Source organism: Oryctolagus cuniculus, chromosome 6, assembly GCF_964237555.1.
Source record: "Oryctolagus cuniculus chromosome 6, mOryCun1.1, whole genome shotgun sequence".
NCBI lineage: Eukaryota > Metazoa > Chordata > Mammalia > Lagomorpha > Leporidae > Oryctolagus > Oryctolagus cuniculus.
This window is the reverse complement of record NC_091437.1, coordinates 33819159-33825111: the sequence shown is the minus strand read 5'-3', so window position 1 is coordinate 33825111 and position 5953 is coordinate 33819159. Positions and strand designations below refer to the sequence as shown.

The 5953-nt window shown below is 45.3% G+C and overlaps 1 pseudogene; it reads left to right on the top strand.

Moving 5' to 3' along the window:
• The first annotated feature begins 296 nt into the window (after window positions 1-296).
• Window positions 297-2963, top strand: LOC100357299 (transcription factor BTF3 homolog 4-like; annotated as a pseudogene).
• Window positions 2964-5953: the final 2990 nt, after the last annotated feature.

Below are 5953 nucleotides of genomic sequence, written 5' to 3'. Positions count from 1 at the left end.
TCTTCCAGGCCAGCTCTGTGCTGTGGCCAGGGAGTGCAGTGGAGGATGGCCCAAGTGCTTGGGCCCTGCACCCCATGGGAGACCAGGATAAGCACCTGGCTCCTGCCATCGGATCAGCGTGGTGCGCTGGCCGCAGTGCACTGGCCACGGCGGCCATTGGAGGGTGAACCAATGGCAAAGGAAGACCTTTCTCTCTGTCTCTCTCTCTCACTGTCCACTCTGCCTTTCAAAAAACAAAAATTAAAATTAAAAAAAAAAAAAAGAAGAGAATACCGTTCTCAGAAGAACCTAGAAGAATGGAGGTTTATGGAGAGCGGCCCCTCATTCAAGATCAGGCAAGTGGTGCACAACCAGCAGCAAGAGTCTTTGAACCCCCACAGCATGACAACTCCCTTATGGCTTCTCTTTTCTGTCTTGTTGATTATGATAATGACAGTGATTATGATAATAATAATGCTCGTTGACACTGTATCAGGCACTGTGCCAAAGGCTTTACTGAGACTTCTTCCTTCAATCCCTCTAACAGCCCTTTGAGGTGGGATTGTTATGATTTTCATTTTAGACAAGAGTTGAACTAAGTCTTAAGAGACTAAGCAGGGGGGCCGGTTCTGCGGCCTAACGAGTAAAGCCGCCACCTGCAGTGCCCACTCCCATAGGAGCAATGGATCCTGTTCTGGCTGCTCCACTTCCGATCCAGCTCCATGCTAACGTACCTGGGAAAGCAGTGGAGGATGGCCCAAGCCCTTGGGCCCCTGCACCTATGTAGGAGAGCTGGAAGAAGCTCCTGGTTCTGGCTTCAGATCAGTCAGAGTTGCAGCCATTTGGGGAGTGAACCAGAAGATGGACTAGACCTCTCTCCCACCCTCTGTCCCTATAACTCAGCCTTTCAAATAAATAAATAAAATCTCTAAAAGCAGACAGAGAGAAACCAAGCTCTCGATACTCAAGGTCACAGAGCTATTGAGGATTAGTAGAAAGCAAAGTGTGTTGAAGTCTCATCCACTACACTCTATTTCCAACCATCCTAGAAGTCTCCAAGCAAGATTATATAACTAACGGACAAAGAATAATCCATGCTCAGGGGCAGATGGACTTGACGATGCTGAATGCCTCTGCAGCTTGGAATTCTGTGAGTCTATGCCCCACAAGCACTTGCCATAAAAGACATTGTTTTTGAGAAGAGGCAACTGTATGAATCAAAGTGAGCACAATTAACCCTGCAGTGCTGGAATTCTATTATACATAATTTTTTTTTTTGAAAAAGGATTTTGGATTGTTAAGTTCTAGCAATGTAGCAAAAATTCAGAGTTTTCCCCCATTTCACTCGCATCACCTGTTTCTGTTCCCAGAACTCGTAAAACTTCCATTTTCTAATATCACATTTTACAGAGCCCTTGTCCATAATGTAGACCACATCCTTTTAGCATTTACATCCTAGCAGGTAAATAACATTAATTTTAAGAAGTTCCCATCATATGCTTCTTAAGAACTCACTAAAGTCTATATATAGTGCAAATGCTTGGGCCTGTCTAGACCACCAAAAGAAACCATTCTGCCATGGAACATTGGGTAAAATTGGTTGGATTGACAGCTCCCTTATATTCACTGATTTCAAAATACCTTGTTGCTGTGGCTGGTGCCGTGGCACAACAGGTAAAGCTGCCGTCTACAGTGCCAGCATCCCATATGGGTGCCGTTTAGAGTCCTGGCTGCTCTACTTCCAATCCAGCTCTCTACCATGGCCTGGGAAAGCAGTAGAAGATGGCCCAAGTCCTTGGGCCCCTGCACCTATGTGGGAGACCTGGAAGAAGCTCCAGGTTCCTGGGTTTGGATCGGCGCAGGTCCGACAATTATAACCATCTGGGGAGTGAACCAGCAGATGGAAGACCTCTCTGTCTCTCTTTGCCTCTGCCTCTGTAACTCTGCCTTTCAAATAAATAAATAAATCTTAACTCTAACTGCCATCTTGCGTCCCCACGTGTGTGCACTTAATCTCAGCTGGTCTGCCCAGGACCCCCTGAGTGCCAACCCTAGTCCCCTGCGCAGCCCCATTTTCGCTCGGACAAGACGCGAGAAACTATCAGGAACCAGGAAAAACTCGCCACACTGCAGGCACAAGTGTGCGTTGGTGGGAAAGGAACTCCTCACAGAAAGAAGAAGGTTGTTCACAGAACAGCAACAGCTGGTGATAAAAAACGTCAGTTCTTCCTAAAGGAATTAGGGGTAAACAATATCTCTGGTATTGAAGAGGTGAATCTGTTTGCAAACCAAGGAACAGTGATGCACTTTAACAACCCCAAAGTTCAGGCTTCTCTGGCAGCAAACACCTTCACCATTACAGGCCTCGCTGAGACAAAGCAGCTGAGAGAAAGCTCCCCAGCACCTTGAACCAGCTTGGCGCAGACAGCCTGACCAGCTTGAGGAGGCTGGCCGAAGCTCTGCCCACACAATCTGTGGATGGAAAAGCACCACTTGGGCTGGCGCCGCGGCTCACTAGGCTAATCCTCCGCCTTGCGGCGCCAGCACACCGGGTTCTAGTCCCGGTTGGGGCACCAGATTCTGTCCCGGTTGCCCCTCTTCCAGGCCAGCTCTGTGCTGTGGCCAGGGAGTGCAGTGGAGGATGGCCCAAGTGCTTGGGCCCTGCACCCCATGGGAGACCAGGAGAAGCACCTGGCTCCTGCCTTCGGATCAGCGCGGTGCACCAGCTGCAGCGCGCTGGCCGCGGCGGCCATTGGAGGGTGAACCAACGGCAAAGGAAGACCTTTCTCTCTGTCTCTGTCTCTCACTGTCCACTCTGCCTGTCAAAAAAAAAAAAAAAAAAAGGAAAAGCACCACTTGCTACTGGAGGGGACGATGACGATGAAGCTCCAGATCTTGTGGAGAATTTTGATAAGGCTTCCAAGAAGTTACTGGGAGCTGCTGTTTTATATTATGACAGCTTTTTAAAATTGTTTTGTTTATGATCTGATAAAATCTAGATCTCTAATGGTTTTAAGCTCAAGCCCCTTGGACAGTGCAGCTCTTTTCAGTTTTTGCTTACACACACTTCATCCTTTGCGGCTAATTAAGCTGAAGAAGCCTGGGAATAAAGTTTGAAACAAAGGTTAAAAAAATAAATAAAATAAATCTTAAAAAAAAAACAACCTTGTTGCTACTTCATCTCCTAAATTGTGACCAAGTTGCTCTAAATGTGCTTATAGTGATGGACAGCATGGTCACGTGTTCAGTCCCAACTGAACAGTCCCAGTAACATTTAGAATCCAAGCACAGAGTTGTTTTAAGAGGAAAACATTAATTGTACCAAAGCCCTTGGTAGCTGAACTATTTGGACACTCAACAAATGAAGGGCGTTCCCTTTTTCCCTTCATTGTGCTGGCTATAGTGGCTATCTGGGGGTCTTCCATGTCAACACAAGGCACTCTTCCCTAGCCTTTTAATGTCTGCATAGCCATCTATTGTAAGGCTATTTCATGACTTATTTATTCTTCTATATTTTCTGTATTTCTTACAGTGACTATTATGCATTACATATGCAGAAAGAAAGTATTCTAAAAGTGTTCCTTGGGGTCACTTGTTCTTGGCTACAAAGAACATAATCAAATATTGAAATTAAACAATTTGTAGATGTACGTGGAATGCTATTTTAGAATTGTTGAAGAAAGCCTCCTCTCGATGATCTGTAGCTAACACCACCACCACATTTCCCATAGCATAACCCAGGAAGCATCCTAGAGACTCAGTGCATAGTGACACAGCTCCGCCTTGAGAACATCAGGTGCATCTGCTTATTCACTCTGCGGACGTCAGTGCTTCTCTAGCCAACCATCACAAGAAGCCTGCGTAGGAATTTTAGCCCCAACACTTACATAAGCACAGTGTCCTGAGCAGTGCCTGGGATGGGCAAATGGGCTATTTAAAAATCCACGCAGACACACACACATAGTTGTAACTATGAAGGTACTGAAAGGTAGCTCCTTATGTGTTGTACTTTGGAAACACACATTTAAAATATCCTGTAAACTTCTTAAAGTCATACAAGAATTTCAAGCCTTCTGTAATAGATTTATTCTCCCAGTGCAAAAGATTTATTTATTTATTTGAAAGGTGGCGGGGGGGGATCTTCATTTCCCAGATAGCTGCAACAGCCAGAGCTGCGCTGATCTGAAGCCAGGAGCCAAGAGCTTCTTCTGGGTCTCCCATGTGGGTTCAAGGGGCCAAGGACTTGGGCCATCTTCCACTGCTTTCCCAGGTCATAGCAGAGACTAATGCAATTCTTTATGTCCTTGGTTTTTGCATCCACAGATTCAACCAATCCTGGATTGAAAATATTCAGGAAAATAAAATTGTGTACTGAACAGGTTCAGACTTTCTTTTCTTGTCACTATTCCCTGAACAATATAGTACAATTCCTATCTACATATTATTTGTGCTGTGTTAGGTACTATAAGTAATCTAGAGATGATCTAAAGCACATAGAAGGATGTGTGTAAGTTATATGCAAACACTGTGACATTTTATGTAAGGGACTTAAGCATCCATGGATTTAGGCATCATGGAACAGACGAAGGATACCAGAGAATGACTCTAAATGGTTCTCTTTTTGAGAGGTCAGGAAGATACATGGAATATTATATAGCCAGCTCTTAAATGGAGTAAAAGCCTTTATTTCTCATTGAAAGGCTGAAGGTTTTTCCAAAATAACTGTAACTGGAACAAAGAACATTGTATTTCTCTTCCAACTGTGTGAATAAGCTATAGTTTTACTCTAGATTTGATTGTGTCTTCTCATTGCTTTTGCTGTGACATTTGCCTCATTCTAATTATACAGCTATCTTAAGTCTTCCTCAAGGCAGGAGTGCAGGAGAGAGGTTTATCAGGTAACTTAATTATTTATTAATTTCCTTAAAAAGCAGAGTGAGAGAGAGGTGGGAAGAGGGAGAGAGAGGGAGAGAGAGAGAGAGAGAGAGTTGCCACTCTCTGGTTCACTCACTAAATGGCCACATCTGCCAGGGCTGGGCCAGGCTGGAGCCAGGAGCCTGGAATTCTATCTGGGTCTCCAAGGTGGGTGGCAGGAACTCAAGCACTTGGGCCACCTTCCATTGCTTTCACAGGTGCATCAGCAGGGAGCTGGATTGCAAGTAGAGAAGAGCTCTGATAGGGGAAACCAGTGTTGGAAGCAGCAGCTTAACCCACTGAGCCTCAATGCTGGCCTCGTATAAAGCAGCTTAAATAAGACTTTGCTAAGAACCATTTCAGTCCACTGCAGCCCATAATACACATGTCAGAGTCCTTACCCACAGATCCATTTTATTCTCTTGTGGATTAAAGCAGGACTGTTATGTTACACCTTCTTTCCCCTTGGCCTGTGAGTGTGAGTTAACTCTGTGGGTTTCATGAAGATGTGTGGCAGTGAGAAAACTGTTCCTTCAAGTCTGTTCCTTGAAACAGGATGAGAAAGAATTCAATTCCTGGGAAGAATTTCTGGGATCATAACAACCTCCAAAAAAGTCTTCAGATTCACAGATTTGGAAAACAAAGTGTTTGGGAGAAATACTGTCACACAGTTTCAGAGTGGGGTCCCCGGGGATACACCTGCATGACAGCTACCGGTGCTGGAAACCACAGGTGTAGATAAGCCAATGCGAGCCTTCTCTCAGGTTCTGGCCAACAATCCTGTGGTTTTGGAAATACCACATGACATGCCACAACAATACAGAAATGGCAGATGAAGCGCAAGGAAAGTCCTTCTCCTGCTCGGGGCCCAGACGCAGTGCAGAGGACAGATATGCACAAGCTCACTGGACATGGGTTGAGACCATGCTGGTTTTGAGTTAAAGGGTCATAAGCTAGAAGCCACTTTTCCACTTCCCAGCAGTGTTGCCTGGAGCGAACTAATGAACCACCCTGAGCTTCAGTTTTCTCATTTGTGAAACAGGATTGCTGTTAGCACCTA